The following is an 18,370-nucleotide window of genomic DNA, read 5'->3' as shown; positions in this document are numbered from 1 at the left end:
AGGAGCTCATAGAGAGGTTGAACTAGAAGGGAGAGGTTTGGTATCCAGTTCTGACAATACCCACAAAGGCCTAAGAGTCCTCTTGGTTGCGTTTTTTTGTCTGGGGCTTTGGAAAGTCTTGTATAGAAGAGATTATTTGGGGATCTAATAGAGTCCCCTGGTTGGAGAGGATGTGCCCTAGGTATTTGACTTCTTGCTGCAAGAACTGGAGTTTGCACCTAGAGGCTTTTGACCCTTCATGGCTAGCTGTTAGAGTCTTAAATATAGGGAGTTAACCTGATGTTTGCTTGTTAGGGGATCATACAAGGAGATTATCAATACATTGTATAAGAGTGGAGCCTGCGGGTAAGATTATATCTAATACGTAATTTTTAAGGGTTGAGAAAAGTAACTGGGGGATTCTGTGAATCCCTGAGGCATAACAGTGCAGGTATATTGTAGTCCATTCCATGTGAACACACATAGATACTGGCCATCAGGGTGGACTGGTGAGCTGGACAGTGCACTGCAGGGGTCAACCACAGTGACGGGCAGCCCCAGGGGAATCTGGGATAGTGGATGAGGGTTTGGAACTAAGGAGAAGGGAGGAATGACAGTTTTAGTCGTTGCTTCTAGGGCTTGGACAAATCTCTCTCCTTTCCCACTGAGTTTTCTTGCAGAGAGGATGGGTATATTATAGGGGCTCCTGCAGGGGATTAGTAAACCCTTCTGGATGAGGACTTCAACAATGGGAGTTAAATCTCTTGTGGCTTCTGGTTTAGGGGATATTGGGGAAGTTTGGGAAGGGTTTGGAGGGGCCTATTTGGACTAAGATTGGTCTGTGCTTTAATTTTTCCTACCTCCATGGGAGATTGGGACTGTAACAACTCAGGGACGGAAGGCAGGAGATCAGTACCTATGGATTGGTGTAGGTTGGAGTCAGTTTCTAGGCTCCGTGTTTGCAGATGACCTAAAAGTGCTTGGTTTAAAGGAGGTTCTGGGTCAGGTAGGAATAAAATTATTTCCCCTTCTTCATTAAACTTGAGATGACATTTCCAGTTACTTAGAGGATATCATCCTAGTAAGTTAACTGGGATGATATGATGAAGTAGAAAAGAATGCATGTCTGTGAATGGTCCTAGGATGCCTGAGATTGGGGCCAATTTGGAAGACCCCACACTATCTACAATATGTTTACTCCAAGGCATGGGCTGCTTCAGTAGGAAGGGATTAATAGCAAAGAGAGTTGCACTGGCGTTGGTTAAGAAGGTGCACATTTCTGCACTAATTTTGAGCTTTGTTTCCCCCTGTGGGTTAAGTACCAGGGCTGGAAGTGACCCAGAAGTACCCTCGGAGGGCAGCCCGTGGGTGTTACGTGGTGCAGGGTGTGGCTCGCAGCATCGTCATGATGTTTGCTTTTTAGTTTAAATCAGTCCTTTTTCCAATGCCCGTTTTTTTTGCAATAATGATAGACCCCAGGAGGTTGGGGCTTGGGATGACTTGGGAGGGGCCTGCTGTTATTGTAATTGTTGAGCAAGTAGTTTGGCTTGTTTAGTGGCCTTTTTGGTTTCTAGAGTGTGAGCTAACTGTTCAGTAAGTTCATCAGCTCTCCGAGGCTGTGCCTTTTTTGCTGAAGTAGCAAGGTTGGACTTCAGCCCGTCGACAAACATCTCATTAAATCAGTTCTGGCTCTGGGCTTATCTAGGGATAGTCTGGAGTGTTTGACAAACATTTTTGCTAGTCTTTCTTGAAAATCAAAGACAGGTCCCTCTTTTCCCTGTTGGAAGCTATTCCAGTTTGCAAATGCTGCCAGAATGCAAACTACCAGAGATGATTTGGCTTTTATAAAGGGGATTTATTTGGTTACACAGTTACTGTCTTAAAGCCATAAAGTGTCCAAGTTGAGGCATCGACAAAGGGTACGTTCACTGGAGAAAGGCCATTGGCATCCAGAAAACCTCTGTTAGCTGGGAAGGCACGTGGCTGGCATCTGCTTGCTCCCAGGTTGCGTTTCAGAATGGCATTCTCCAAAATGTTTCTCTTGGGGCATTTTGTCCTCTCTTAGCTGCAGCTCCTCTTCAAAATGTCACTGTCAGTTGCTCTGAGGTCCTTCTGTCTGTGAACTCCTTTATATGACTCCATGATCCAGTTAACACCCACCCAGAATGGGTGCGGTAACACCTCCATGGAAATTATCCTATCAAACATTTCACTCACAGTTGATGGAGTCACATCTACATAGAAACACTTATCAAAGAATTCCAATCTAATCAACACTAATACATCTGCCCCCATAAGACTGCACCAAAGAACATGGCGTTTTGGGGAACATAATACATCAAACCAGCACATTCCACCCCCTGGACCCGAAAATGACATGATCTTTCCATATGCAAAATACATTCATCCCATTACAATATCACAAAAACTTAAATCATTAAAGTAACAATAGGTAAGTACAAGATCCCATCAAAATCAGTTACAGGTGTGGTCTGTTCTAAAGCGAAATTCCCCTCTGGCTGTGGGCCTGTGAAACTTCGATCAAGTTATCTGCTTCCAATATACAAGAAGGGACAGTCATAGGATAAACATTCCCATGGCCACAGGGAGAAACTAAAAAGAAAACAGGGTTTAAGGAACCAAAACAATTCCTAAAACCCACAGGGCAAATTGCATTAGATTTCAAAGTCTGAGAGTCAGATACAGGTTGTATCCTCGTTGTATCCTTGGGGCTTGAGACGGCAGGAGTCCAACCCTTTTCAAGGGCCTTCCCAGCAGCCCTGTTCTCTCCAAACACTGGAGTGAGTGCCCACCTTCTCAGTCCCACCTCCTCAAACTTCGGGGTGTCACCCAGACTCTGCCTCTCTGGGGCAAAGGCTTTCTCCTCTCCAAACTGTGGGGTGGCGGCCAGGCTCTCCCCAGTCCCCGGGGAATGTGCTCCACCCTCTCTGGGGCCTGGGGTGGCAGCACTCTTTCTGAATATCGAGGCGGAAGGTCAGTGCTCTGCCTCTGGGACAAACTCACCCTTTCCACGTGAATGGGCTGTTCTGCTCTCCTAGCCCGAAAGCTCTTGACTCCAGACCTCAATCTCCATGGCTCTGTCTTCGAAGAAATTTGTCCTTCTATTTGTTCCTTTGCCCCTCCAGTCCAGACCGACCATGGCTCCGGCTATACAGTTCTCTCAAAAATCTCATTGGCTTGGTGTGAAGCACACAGGGGTCAAAACCATCAGACAATAGGACTTTCCATAAGTCCCTTCTGGATAACTGCATCTCCAATCCTGGCTTGTACTGAAATGGTGGTCGGTTTCCATGTTTGTTTAAATCCTCACGTGGGGCTGTAGCCACTGGGGTTCTACCTTTTGGAAGCCTGGAATTTTCCAAACTATCAGTTTCTGGTTTCTTTGTACCCAAGAGTTCAATTCTCAGTTTATCTCTGTCCTCTTGCGTTTTACTATAAGCTGCAAGGAGAAGCCTAGCTACTTCTGTATTTAGCTTGGAGATCGCATCAGCTAAATATTCCAGGTTGTCACTTTCAAATTCTTCCTTCCATGCAACACCAGGACTCAATTTTGCCAAATTCTCTGCCACTTTAAAACAAGGATCACCTTTTTTCCAGTTGGCAATGACACATTCATCATTTCTGCTCAAGGCCTCATCGGAAGTATCTTTAGAGTCCATATTTCCACAAACAGTCTCTTCAAAGCAGTCTAGGCCTTTTCTATCAAGCTCTTCTTAATTCTTCCAGAATCTTCCCCTTATCCATTTAAGAAGCCGCTCCAACATGTTTGGTATTTGCAAACTTGGCAGCTGCAGCACCCACTTCCAGTACCAGCACAGCAGCCTTGGTCCTTGGCCCAGTCAATGCTGGCCTTGGGGATGGCACCTAACAAATGCTGAGATACAAGTTTAGCTTGATCTGGAATGACTTTAACTGTCAGATCTTTTTCTAGGTCCTTCCAGTTTGCCATTTGAATCCAATTTTGGACTTCTCTGGACCTGATAAACATATAAACGAGTTGATAAACGTCAGGCAGGCCAGGTTGATAGGCCTGAATTAAGACATGAAATTCTTCAGTAAATGTTTGAGAGTCTTCTTTTGGCTTAGGGAATTCTTTTGCTATGGCTTGGAGTTTGGCTTTAGATCAAGGGGTGGAGGTAGGTTGGTCAGGCCTCTGAGTGCCATCGGAGTTGGTGTTTTCTGAGTGTTTTATCTTGAAAAGCCCTTGACGATGGGGCTCAGATGGGACAGGCAGCTCATATAAAGAGGTTGGCTCAGGAGGCAAAGGAGGATTTAGAGGTGGTAGAATAGAATGTATGGACCCAGGGGGATTTGGGGTATGCATCTGGGATTTTAGTTCCCGATCAGCTTGAGATAATTTACAGACAGTATCTTTTAGGGATGCGATTTTAGAATATTGACTGTGTTTGAGGCCTCTAAATACCAATTGAAATGAGTGCCCCATTGTACTTGTCTTATTTCAGAATGGTAATTTTCCAGTTGCGAACATGAAAACACAAGTTTATCTAATGAAAAGGATCCACAAATTGGCCATTGATTAGACAGGCTAACCTGGGTGAGATTTTATTGTTGGTCTAAAAACAAACATGAACAAGCACCATGGTGTTTGAACACGTAGTGGGCCGGAGTCCCTGGAAGAAATTCATAGGCCTTTTTTGAACTGCTGGCACCCGTGACCAGGACAGTTAACAAAGGTAATTACCTAAACTCCGACCTTGAGTAATAAATTGAAAATAAAGCTTGAAGAACAGCCATGCAAGGAAGTGGAGCTCGGATCTGAGAGAATGTACTTTGGCCTTCAAAGAGGCTGGGGGAGATGGAGAACCTAAAGGGCTCGGCGGGTACCAGCGTCCACGTCCAGCAGGACCCCAGAGGCAAAGGAGAGTACGTTCAGATCCCACTCCCGATGCCAAAATTGTCAAAAGAACTGCTCCTGCAAACAGAAAGAAGAGAGCTTTATTAATGGTATAGCAATTCGTGAATCGGGCAACACCAGGTTAGAGCAGGTATTCCAAAGTGTTCAGGGAACATTGGGAAATTATAGTCCAAAATTAACTAACTATCTAACTAACTAACTAACTAAATAAATAAAAGGGAAATGGAGGTGGTCGCATGAGTTCTGCTCTAGTGGGTTATCGAAACATTGAGGCAGAAGGAAACGTGTCCGAAACGAATTGGTCAAAGCTTAGGCCTATTTTCTTGTCCTGTTTCCTGTAAGTCTTGTTCTCTGAGCTGCACGTTCCAGAAATCTGATTGTGGCAATGCGGGTATCCACCTTGGGCGCCTGCTTTGCAGGGAGCTGTTTTGTAACTCGGAGCCTGAAGGTCAAGTTAGGGTTCCTTTCACAGGCCTCAGCATGTTCTATAATAAACTGCGCTCAGAGAAAGCGACCATTGGGAAAGTTGGACTGTCTTTAAATGGAACAGACAGACTCTCGAACAAGCCAGTCAGTCAATATTTAAAAATTTTAATGAGCTTTTAAAAAGTGTCATATTTTACTGTGAATCACTTCACATTAAATGCTGTGGTTTTCTGGCCAACATTATCTTTAGTAAAAGTTTTGTGCTTCCAGCCAGATTTGGAGTGAGAGAAGCTAGAAGCAGATTCCATTAAGAAACACAAATGTTTGAGGGGGATTTCCTGAGCATTCTGCTAATTTCCCCCCTTGGCAGTCTGAGCCACGCACTCCTCTCCCATCTCAGTGACTCACTGGGAGCTACTCACTCAAAATGAGTTCTGTGAAATTTCTTTCTCACATTTCTTGCTTCCTCCATCAATTCGTGGGCATCTGAGCTGGGTTTATGTTTTAAAGTGAGAAACAGTGAAAGACTGAAGGAGGTGATTTGCGTCTGAACAGGAGGTGATGTTTGCATTTTTGCATTTTCTTTCCTTTCAAGTTTAGGATGTAAGTGCTAAGTCCACTTGGGTTCTGGGAAGCTTGGTCTGGTGTCTGTGTCCACCATGACACTATGAGGCTGTAATCGCCCTACAGGGGCCTGGAGAAGAGGACGCCACCTTGGGGGGTGGACCAGTACGTACCTGGGGGTGGGGCACAGCTGAAAGGAAATAGCCCCCTCCCCTCCCAGCTGTTTTCAGGCCTTTAATTTACCCATTTGTCTACTCTTTAATAACTGTCCCTGCCTGTAGAGTTTTCTCCAGATAGAAATAAAAATCTACTGGTTGGGGAAAGTTTGTGAGAAGAAAAATGTTTTTTCTTTCAAAATATTCACAGAGAAGGAAGCACGCACTGACCTAGCCCCAGGCGATGTTTCTTGTGGACAGAATTCAATCTCCTACAGCTGTTGTATCTGCAAAGTACACGAAAGGCACACTGCAGATATTCAGTGCTTTGAGTATTTTCATTCATTTAGTATATGTTTATTTAGTATATACTTATTCATCCAGTAAAGGTTTACTGAGCATCTGCTATGTGAAAAGTACCATATGAGGCATTGAGATTTACATAAATATGAATAATATAGCCCCTGCCCTCAAACCGCTTTCAGGACAGAAGGAGACACGTAAGCAAATACCTCCAATCTGGTGGAGCTGTATTTTCTTATGTTAATTTTATCCTGACTCAAACAAGGCTTTGGATGCCTTTGGCCAAGGGAATTTAGCTAAGATAAGTGCAGACGCTTGATGGCAGTGGGTTAAAGAGTTTTTGAATTGGATGGGAAGGAAAACAGGAGGCTGATAAGATGTCAGATGATTGAGGTAGGGCACTTTAAACATTTTTTAAATGAAATTTTGTTTTGCAATAATGCATAAAGCAGAAGTTCACATGGGAAATGGCTGCCATTTTAATAGCGAAGCAATACCACTTCCCTTGCTTGTTATTAATATGTTTTGTCATTGGAACTGATGAGGAAGAAGGTGATAGTCCCACCAGGTCAGAAGTCTGTTTCTCAGAATCTGGACATTTTCTGCTAGAGAGTCTGAAAATCCCACTGGATCATCACGATGACAAGAATGGAGACATGAATGTGGTTACACCTTGGGAGGAAGGGATGAGCAGAGAGATGGGGCTTAGAGATAGATGCCGGGAGAGACCCTACCCAGGTTCTTCATGTAAGATTATTTGTTAAACAAGTACTTTTGGATCTCCTACTGTTTCCTCTTTACGGACCCGGGATCCTGGAGCTTCTAAAGCTGCAGCAAGGCAGATAGAATGGTCCATCATTCCCATGTTAGTTTTTTCCTGACCCAAAGATTTCCCTGATAGCTCTGATGTTTGGACTCTTCTGTCAGGAGGTGAATGGTGACTTGGCAGAGTGATTTAGATCTGGAAGCAAGGGGAGAGGAAGCCTGGTTGCAGGCTTCCAGGGGCAAGTGTAGACAGGTAGCTCCAGGTGACAACTGGCTTGCTTAAGCAGACTACAAAGATGTTCCCTAAAATCTTTGAAAGTAAACTTACCAGAAAACCTTGCACCCCTGTGGATGAAGCAGGTGCTTTTCAGCGCCAGCTTTTTCCATCTAATGATGCTTGAAATTTCTTCCACAGAGAAGGAAGTTTTTAATTCTAGAATCAAAGTTCAATGCAAAGGCATCGATTTACGATAACTATTAATGATTATATGACTTATCCCATTTTACAAATCGCTTTCAAATGTATTGTTTTATTTTGCTTTTATGAAGTCCTGTGAGTCATTATCATGGCCTTTATTTTACATTTGAAGGAATGAGGCTTAAGTACTTAAACTCGATCGAGGTCCAGTGATGAGGAAGTGGTGAAGTGGTCGAGGCCCTGTTTCTATCTTTATTTTGTTGCGTAGTTCACTGTGCTGCTTGACCTCCAGATTAGTGGCTTTCAAACGCTTTTGAACCACAGTGTTTTGTACCACAACTCAGCTCACACATATGATCCATGAGTCATACTTACCTTGACTATGTCCCCATGCTCTCTAATATTTTTAATTCTATTTAGTTTTTTTTAAATGACTGATGTTATCAAATTATGTCATGACTCACTAATGTGTCATAATGGAAAATTTATACACTTTATTTTAGGGTTCAAAATTATATCCAGTTCCTTCCCTGACAAAGAGAGGAAGGTGGGGAAGAGAGGGAGGTGGAAAAGTTTGTGTGTATATGTGTGTGTGTGTGTGTGTGTGTGTGTGTGTGTGTGTGTGTGTGTGTCAGGGGTGGGAGATCGCGGATGCAACAGAGGCCCAGAGCAGCAAGGTGAAATGCTGAATGACCAATTTCTTGGTCTCAAAGTGTTGCCCAGGATCTGGGCACAGGGCTCTGCATCAGACCAGGTCAAGTGGGCTTGGACCTGAGCAGCAGCAGTCAGGAGGTTTTGCTCTGCTTCTATTAGATGAACAACTCAGAGCTCACTCCTTACTGACTTCTGGCCAGTAGAATCCTCCCACTTTTCCAAAGGCAATTAGTAAGTGGTGATGGACCAGAGGCCCTGTGATCCCTGTAGGGAGAAAGATGGCATAAGGAAGTAGCTCAGCATTTGACCTACCTTTTACAGTAGCATCCCATTGTGAAATTAGAACGTTCTCCCATGCCTTCTGCAGTGGAATTGAAGTATAAAGAGCCTGCAATCCAAAGAACATTTTAGCGTAAGAAAGAGGATCATAATTGCAGTGAACAATGGCAATCTTGAAAGTGAACCTGCCTGTGTGAACAGAGTGCTGATATTTGGATTCAGTTAGCTTGTTTGTAGGAGATTTTAGTGGTGGTCCTCTGTTCTGGTTGAGAGGTATTCATAGCCGATGAGATTCATGGTGAGTTTTCTCACAGTTTAGCGAAGTAGTGGGTTGAGGGCAATCTCCATACGCTGGTCTGGAGATTACAGAAGCAGAACTGCTTCCCACTGAGTCAGTTCTGCTGCATTGGTGAAGCAAGTGCCTTGAGTTTCTTGTCTGAGCAGCTGTGTTTGGTGTTGTGTATGTACTGTTTTCTGAAGGAAGATTATGTTCCATCCTCTCTGTCATCATATGCCTCCTGGGACCAACTGGCTAAACGATGGCATTTGTATTTATTTGCCTCTGATTTCTCATGCTATGCATGTGCCATTCGTTCTGCCGTCCCTCCTCTTCATAACTTTTATATTAAAATTCAGTTTTATTGATATATATTCACATACCATACAGTCATCCACAGTGTACAATCACCTGTTCACAGTACCATCATATAGTTGTGCATTCATCACCACAATCAAGTTTTGAACCTTTTCCTTACTCCAGAAAGAGTGAAAATAAGGAAAAAAATAAAAGTGAAAAGAACACCCAAAGCATTCCATCCCCTGCATCCCACCCTGTTTTTCATTTAGTTTTTGTCCCCATTTTTCTCTTCATCTGTCCATACACTGGATAAAGGGAATGTGAGCCACAAGGTTTTCACAATCACACAGTCACACCATGTAAGCTACATAGTTATACAATCGTCTTCAAGAATTGAGGCTACTGGGTTGTGGTTCAACAGTTTCAGATATTTCTTTATAGCTATACCAATACACTGAAAACTAAAAAGGGATGGCTGTATCGCGTGTAAGAATGCCCTCCAGAGTGACCTCTTGACTCCATTTGAAATCTCTCAGCCACTGAAACATTATTTTGTTTCATTTCACTTCCCGGTTTTGACCAGGAAGGTCTTCTCAATCCCACTATGCTGGGTCCAGGTTCATCCCTGGGAGTCATGTTCCACATTGCCAGGGAGATTTACACCCCTGGGATTCATGCCCCGCATGGGGGGAGGGCAGTGAGTTCACTTGCCAAGTGGGCTTAGCGAGAGAGAGAGAGGCCACATCTCAGCAACAAAGAGGTTCTCTGGGGGAGACTCTTAGGCACAATTATAAGTAGGCTTAGCCTCTCCTTTTCCTCTGCATAATTCTTAATTCTCCTTTACTCCAAGATTAGAATTTTTGCTAGGGCAAGGACTGTATCGTTTGGTTTCTCTTAACTTTCCAAAATAACTACAATAGTACATTTTATGCTGTGGAACTGATACAGGGGTTTCTGAAGTTTCCATGCACGGACAAGATAATCATAAATCACACAAGTCAAATACTAGACCGTCAGCAACAAAGAGTCCCCCAGAGTTCAGAGGGCTCTTTTTTTGAATAATAATGCAGATGGTTACCTCAGTGGTTTCCAAGTACGATCAAAAGATCAAAACTATTTTCATAATAATACAAAGGCATTATTTGTCTTTTTGACTATTTTGACATTTGCACTGATGGTGGAAAAGCAATGGGGGTAAAACTGCTGGTAACAATTTCATTCGAGGCGGAGACATGATAACGAACTAGCACTTGCCATGTTCTTTATTGCTGTGCACTTGCAGTTAGGCAACAATAACAAAAATGCCAGTTTTCCTTGAGGAATCCCTGAGAAAGCAGTAAAAATTATTAACTATCCGAAGTTTTGACCCTTGACAACTCATTTTAATATTCCATGCGACAGATGGGAAGTGCCGTACACTGAAGTGTGAGGGCAGTGGCGAAGAAAAGCACTCGTATGATTGTTTGAATTGCAGGTGAACTGGCTGCTTTTGTTTTTTTTTTTTTTTTTTTTTCATGACACACCATTTTTATTTGAAAGAACGACTGACAGACAAACTGTGGTTATTCAGGCATGGGTGTCTGCCAGATATTTTCTCAAAAATGAATGCAGTGAGCCCGTCGTTCCAGGAGAACAACTCAATATTTTAGAAAAATAAGTTTTTCATGGAAGTATTATTTTTGTTAATATGTAATGTGTTTATTTTTGTTGTGTTTAAATGAATTAATGGATGTTATTCATTGGATGTTAAATGCTTGTAACGTTTATGTTTTGCTTTTTTAAAAAACTTTTTATTTTGAAATAATTTCACACTTAACAGGACAGTTGTGAAAGTAATACAGACCCCACACTGAGAACTCTGAATACCTCTATCCCCTCAGATCCACCAATTTTAACATTTTGCCACCTTTGCCATTTCTTTCTTTCTTTCCCTTCCTTCCTTCCTTCCTTCCTGTCTAATCTATCTGTATCTATCTATTTTCTGAACATTCGAAGGCAGGTTTCACACATCATACTCTTTAAACACATAATACTTTATTTTTTTAATGCATTTTTTAATTGTGAACTTTAGCATATATGCCTAACAGTGATAACTTTCAAGGTATGATTTAACAAATAGTTAGAGAACAAACTTCAGAGAATGTCACTGGTCACAGTTCCACAACTTCAGCTATTTCCAGTATTGTAAATTAGAACATACTTTACATAATACTTCCTTATGAACAAGGATATTCACTTATATAACTGCCTAAAGCGCAGTTATCAAGTTCAAGAAATTTAACATTGATAGAAACCTCAATTCTGTATTCTAATTTTTTTTAAATGCCCAATAATGTCCTTTTGAACTTTTTCTTCTCTCTTCTTAGATCCCATCCAGGATCATGTATTGCATTTAATTGTCATTCTCCCTTTAGTTTCTCTTTTTTTAACTTGTGGAAACATATATACAACATAAGTCTTTCCATCCCAGTCTCTTTCAAGCATAGCATTCAGGGGGATTAATCACATTCACAATGTTGCAATACCCTCACCACCATCCGAAACTAGAACTTTCCCTTCACCTCAAACATGAACTCTACACTGATTTTGCATTAACTCCTTGTTGGCCCCGTCTCTACCCTTGGTAACTTGTGCTCTGCTTTCTGTCTCTATGACTTTGCATATTCTCTGATATTTTCTTTGTCGCTACCTTGGGGCTTAAATCTAAGATCCCAAATCTATAAACAATCTCATTTGCTTTGATATTAACAATGACAATAGCATATATAAACTGTGTTCCTATACCTCTCCGTCTCCCCATCTTTATGTGGTTCTTGTCACAAATTAAATATTTATACATTGTGAGTCCAAAACCACTGATTTATCATTACATGTTATTCATTTGCCTTTTAGATCCTGAAGGAAGTAAAAAGTCAAGTTACAAATCAAAAATACATAATATTGATATTTCTCTTTACCCATGTTGTTATCTTTGCTGGAGATATTTCTTCATGTAGCTTTGGTCAACTGTTTAGTGTCCTTTCCTTTCAACCTGCAGAACTCCCTTTAGCATTTCTTGTGGGCTGCTCTAGTGGTGACAAAGTCCCTCAGCTTTTGTTTATCTAGGAATGTCTTAATCCCTCTCTTAATTTTGTACAACTGTTTTGCTGGATATAGAATTCTTGGTTGGCAATTTTTTACTTTCAGTGCTTTAAATATGCCATCCCACTGCCTACTTGCCTCCATAGTTTCTGATGAGAAATTGGCACTTAATCTATTGAGATGCCCTTGTATGTGATGTGTTGCTTCTGTCTTGTGGCTTTCAGAATTCTCTATCTTTGGCATTCAACAGTTTGATTATAATATGGTTCAGTGTGGGTCTATTCGAGATTATCCTGTTTGGAGTTTGTTGAGCTTTTTGGATGTGTATATACATATGTTTCATTAACTTTAGGAAGTTTCCAGCTATTGTTTCTTTGACTATTCTCTCTGCCCTTTTCTCTCTTCCTTCTCCTGAGACTCCCACAATGTGTATATTGTTATGCTTGATGGTGTCCCACAGGTTCCTCTGACTGTATTCACTTTTCTTCTTTCTGTCTTCTTTCTGCGCTTCAGACTGAATGATTTCAATTGTCTTATCTTCAAGTTCACTGATTCTTTCTTCTGCCAGCTCCATTCTGGTGTTGACAGCCTCTAGGGGATTTTCAGTTTCTGTTACTGTGGTCTTCAGCTCCGTTTGGTTCCTTTCAATAATTTCCATCTCTCTGTTGTTAGTCTTTGTGTTCCTCTTTTGTTTTTCTGATATCCCTTAGTTCTTTGTCTATTAGCTGTTGCTGTTTTTTTTTTTTTTATCTCCTTGATCATATTTAGGACCGTTAAAAAAAATCTTTGTCTGGAATGTCCCAGATCTGTTCCTCCTCACTGATGATTGTTCCTAATGCCTTGAACCTCTCCTATGTCTAGGTAATTGCTTCCTGTTTCATTGTATGTTTTGTAGTCTTTTGCTGAAACCTGGATATTTTTATATTTTAATATGCTACCTCTGGAATTTAGACTCTGAGACAACCATTCCTTAAGCTTGTATCCAGTGAGTATTATAACAGAACTTTTCTTGATTTCCAGAAGCTAACAAAAAAAACATAATAAAAGAAAGAAAAACTGAAAACATCTTTCCCTGTATTTGCAGATGGACCTGTGTGGGTGCTCTCCTTCGGAACTTATCCATACAATGAGTTTAGTGGATAGCTTCAGGCCAAAGTGTAAGGGCCTCCCTGGTTCTTTCTATGCACATGTGGTCCTAGAAATTCCTGCATTTATATGGATACAAATGTTCCCTCTTCCCTAGGAATCAGTTTTTTCATGGTCTTGGGCATTGCTCTACAGCCAGCAGCCCCTTACCCCAGGAAGCCACTTGACTTCTCTCCCACAGCATTCTGTAGGAAACCTCTACAAGCTGTCTTCTTTGTGCAGAGCAGGTTCTGTGATGTGGAGCCCCCCAGGCCACCTCCAGACAGATTTGGCCAGACATGTGCACAAGGGTTATTCTGCTTCCTCTGTAACCAGGACCAGGGATCTGCACCGGGAGCATGGGGCTGGCTCCACACCGAGCCAGGGTGCCATGAGATCCTGACACTTTTAGGTGGCCTTTTTCATGATTTGCCACTTGCTCTATTACTTCAGCCCTTTGACTGTTTCCTGGGGCTTTGAGAGAGATGTTTCTGCCAGTTTTTGCTGGCTTTTCTAAGTTTCTTTGAGGGACCAGAGCCATGAAACATCTCCATCCACCATCTTGATCAGGGTGGAGTCCTGTGTTTTGCTTTAATATAGTAAATATCAATAGCTGCCACTCACTTAAATTTCCTTGTGATCCTCACTAATTTTTTAAGAGTGTAAAGAGATTTGAGACCAAAGTTTGAGAATTTCTGGGTTTACCATGTAAGTTAATGGAATGGGTGGGGAAGAGATTGGAAATTAGAACTTTTCATTGTGTATCATTTTATATCATTTTGATTTTTGAATCCCATAAATATACCATCTATTCAAAACATAAAGTTAAATAATAAACAAATGTTAAGGTTGCTCCATTTTTTCTCCTCTCCCTCTTCCCATGGTCTCGGGTGCTGGTGAAATTTTCTAGCAATTTTTCCTTGCCATCCCCATTCCCACTTTTACCTCACACCCTAGTTATTACTGTGGACTCCTAACCAGCCCCCATCTCTCGAGGTGTGACCAGGCCTGTCCACATCTCACATGCTGCCCAAGTTTGTTGCCAAAAGCACCTGTCTCATCAGGCTCCCCATCTTTTGTGCTTTCACCTTGTTCATGGGATGAGGCCTACGGCTGATTTTCTCCTACTGGTCTGTCTCATCAATCTTATGCCACCTTCTTGCAGCAGGCAGGGGCCTTAGGAAACAGCTGGCACCCCCACAAGGGGGTAACTGAGGACAGTCAGGAAAGCAACAATGGGAAGCCACTACCATGCCATGCCCCGAAGAGGTGAGAGAGGGAATGAAACTGGGAGCCCAGTAAGAGCAGCTGCTGTGCAAGGAGAGACTGTGGACCTAGGATCTCAGTACGGAAACGCAGTCATGAAGGGACTCAGGGAATATATACCCCAACCCCTTCCCTTGCTCTCTGATCCCCTGTTGTTGCTTCCCAATGGCCAAATCCAAAGGCACTGGACAGCACAGCAGCCCTGGACGACACAGTTCATGAAGGATAACCTCTGGTTTAGAGGAACATTGGCCCATTTGCTTGGGGCGTCTGTGGCCACACCCTACTTTTGCCAATTTGCTTTTTTCAACCAGGAGTCTTTTCTATTTCCTCCTCCTGTACAGAAACACATAATGCTGGAACCATTTCTTCCCCTCACATACAGATGGGGACAGTGACACCATCTCCAGGGTGACTTTACTGGAGGTCACACTGGCTGAGCAGGATCTAACCTGGGCCTGGGCTTCCCCGTTTACTGCATTTTCTCCGTCGTTAGAGCTGGCAGAGAAAAGGGCAGTGTCTTGCTGCTGAGCCTGCCTGCTGTGAGCTGCTCGCGGGCAGGGACGGAATTCCTTTATACCTCAGCAACTCCAGTATCTGGCAGAGAGGGAAAGCTCACAGAGGGTGCTCAGAAAAGGTTGGCTGAATGAATATCTGTTTCTTGTAATTTTTAAAGCCTTTCCAGCCTGCACCATTTACATTTTTTTTATACATATTGTTGTTAGAGCAGTTTTAGGTTTACAGAAATTTTGCCTAGAAAGTACAGAGTGTTCTCATATTCTCCCTCCTCCCCATGAATTTCCCCTATGATCTACATGTTGTATGCATGTGATGCCTTGTTGTAATTCATGGGCCAATACATTATTAGTCATTAATAATAAAGGATATATTATTAGTCATTCAAGTCCATAGTTTGTTTTAGGTTTCATTCTTTGTGCATACGGTTCTATGGGTTTGGATAAATATATAATGTCACATATCCACCATTATGGAATCATCCGGAATGGTTTCACTGCCTTGGAAATGCCCCCGGCTCCACCTGTTCACCCCTCCCCTCCACCCCACCCCACTGTCTGTGACAACCACCGATCTTTGTACTGTCTCTATAGTTTTGCCTTTTCCCCACATGATTTTATACTTGATCCCATGTGACCTGACTTACTCATTTTAGTTTTTCTTGCAATTCTCTTCCCATTAGCCTCCAGGGCAAGGGCAGTGCATTTTGCACATTTGATCCCCTGGAACATCTGCTAATAGGGCTGGGCGCAGAGGTGACTAGTAAATCCTTTTTGAATTAAATTTAAAAAGGACGACATCGGACACTGTGACTTTTGTCCAGTTCTATACTGAAGAGCATCTGGTGCTTCCTCGTTTTTCTTTCTAGGCTGTTTCCTGCACTTGCAGCTCCCTAGAATGGGTTGGGGCTCTTGACCTGACTTTTGTGCCCCCTCCCTGATGGATGACAGGAGGAGAGGGGAAAAGCCCACTCCCACCCAAGCGCAGAGGGGGTAGGCTGGGGGCAGGGCTGGGGGAGCAGTGTGCATGGCCCATCAGACCCTTGTAATGGGGAATCCCGAAGAAGGAAGCGGTGTGGGCCTTGCTGCTGAGAAGGGTGGAGAGCAGCCACCTGCACTCTCAAGAACTGCAAGATAACATCTAGGCAAACATTTGCTGGAGTGACTGTGTAAAATGCAAATCTTATCTTGCTACTCAACTGAAAATTTTTTGATGCTTCCCGTTATATGCAGGAAATAACCACATATGGCGCTCCACCCTAGTTTGGCGGCCGCTTTCTGCATTCCCAGCTTCCTCGATTCCTGCCCTCTCCTGGGGATCCCCACCCCTGACCCCCCATCCCAGCCTTGCTCTGCTGCCCTGGGTCCGGGCATGCTTTGACACTGCTTGTCCGTGCTGCCACCAGTGAGCGCTTGGAGGACTTTTCAAAAGAGAAATTATTGTTCACTGTCAGGGGCTGGAGGTTTTCTGTGGCCAGCCATTTCCTGGAACATGTGGGAGTGGGTGGGTGGAGTCTTTTTACAGCCCAACTGTCATGACGGGGAGGGTCAGCATGGGGGAGGGGGCGTGTCAGGCAGTTTATCCCTTTTATATCTGTCGACAGGAAAGAGCAGTGTGACTAGGAGAGGGCCATGTTCGAGAGGAGGGGGCAATGGTTGGGACTGCATGTTGGCTCAAGCTAATTTGGCCACATAGGACTCTTAGTTCCTTTTGGTGGATAACGAAGCTGCTGATGGATGGAGGGGACGGGGTGATCCTCTCACCCACGGCTCCACCGCCAGGTGATGAAAACAGGAGTCCCACACAAAATTCTTCCACACATACAGACATCCATTAAACAAACCCCTGTAAGCTCGATGAGGTTGCCACCTGACTCTACCTTGCAAGAAAGGCTCCCCAAGGGCAGCTGTGACAATATTCCAGAAGTGACATTGTGGGACTCTTGTAAGCAGCTCTAGGCAACCAGCATTCTGCAGCCCAGTGGCTGGAACCAGGGCATCACCTCCCATGCTGTCCCTGAGGCTGCAGGTTGCAGGTCTTGCCAGATTCTTCTACTCTAGTTATGCAAGGGAGGGAAATGTCTCTGCAGTATTTTAGGTAACTGGTTTTGATTTCACCAATGAAAGCCCATTTCCACCATACATTATGCCAAATAACAAGCCACCAATGAGTGCTCACTTCTAGCAGACATTGCACTCATTTGCAAAGCCTCTGGGGCTGGTAAGGATAGCTGAAGTTCTTTCTGTGGCTGCCTTTGGAGGGCTGTGTTTCTGATATCATTCCCATTTTATGGATGAGGAAACTGGCCTATGGAGAAGGTAAATAATTTGCCCAAGATCTTCCTGTAGGTAAAAATCAGGGCCCGTTTTCCAACATTGGCAGTCTCATTTTCAAGCCTGTTTTCCCATCCTCCCGCCATGCCAAGTTTGAAAAATCACTGACGGTCACTCTGGACGGTGGCCAGGATCTGTGGCTGAGAATGAGCTGAGGGCCACCGGCCGTGTCCCTCCTGTTTTGGTCAGCTGGTCACTGAAGCAAGCGATGGTGTGAGCCCCCAGTCAACCCAGCCCTGCTCCTGAGGGCTGTTTTCTTCCTCGCACTAACTCAGAGCTTTTGCAGGAACTACATGACTCAGCTTATGAAAATTCAGACTGAGGTGGTTGCTATTTGCCCATATCCTTGTTTCCCACTGCTGCCATGACAAAGTCCCATGGACGGGGTAACTTAAAACAACAGAAATTGTATTGCTTCACCGTTCTGGGGGTGAAATGTCCAAAGTTAAGGGGCCAGCAGGGACTTGCTCCCTCTGAAACCTGAGCAGAAGACGCTTCCTTGCTTCTAGCTTCCGGTGTTGCCAGCATTCCTCAGCTCGTAGAAGTATCCGCCTCCTTCTTCACATGGCCTTCTCCCCTGTGTCCATCTGTCTGTGTCTCCCCTTCTCATAAGTACACCAGGCTTGTTGGATTAAGCACCACCGCCCCCCCCCCCCCCGCCATGTGACCTCATTATAACTTAACTAATTCCATTTGCAAAGACTCTGTTTCCAAATAAGCTCATAACAGCCTGTATTCTTAAAAATTTTCCGGTACATTTTTTAGTATTGTGGTGTTTTGAAGCTGTACGTGCCACAGAAAAACATAGTCTTAAAACCAATCCATCTCTGTGGGTGTGAGCCCATTGTAAGTAGGACCTTTTGATGAGGCTACTTCAATTAAGAAGTTGTGGCCCACCTCATTCAAGATGGGTGTTACCCCTATTACTGGAGTCCTTTGTATTTGGAGTGGAATTCAGATAGGGACAGAGAGAGCCATGGGAAGTAAGAGGCTGGACATCAGTGGAACCCAGAAGAGAAGGTAGAGACCAGG

At 43.5% G+C, this 18,370-nt stretch overlaps 1 protein-coding gene and 1 long non-coding RNA gene across 6 annotated transcripts in view; one reads left to right on the top strand and one right to left on the bottom strand.

Moving 5' to 3' along the window:
• B3GALT5 (beta-1,3-galactosyltransferase 5) overlaps positions 1-18,370 on the top strand; it is a 100,383-nt gene that overhangs the window by 21,532 nt on the left and 60,481 nt on the right. The gene's annotated exons all lie outside the window — the stretch shown is intronic.
• LOC119530517 overlaps positions 4,562-18,370 on the bottom strand; it is a 48,640-nt gene continuing 34,831 nt past the window's right edge. The window contains exons 2-3 of the long non-coding RNA XR_005216056.1: positions 8,474-8,549; positions 4,562-4,933 (exon numbers count right to left, since the gene is read on the bottom strand). This is a non-coding gene — a long non-coding RNA (uncharacterized LOC119530517). The remainder of the gene's footprint in view (positions 4,934-8,473; positions 8,550-18,370) is intronic.

This window comes from Choloepus didactylus, chromosome 1 (genome assembly GCF_015220235.1).
Source record: "Choloepus didactylus isolate mChoDid1 chromosome 1, mChoDid1.pri, whole genome shotgun sequence".
NCBI lineage: Eukaryota > Metazoa > Chordata > Mammalia > Pilosa > Megalonychidae > Choloepus > Choloepus didactylus.
The sequence above is the reverse complement of the archived record's forward strand: the minus strand, read 5'-3'. Positions and strand labels throughout refer to the sequence as shown.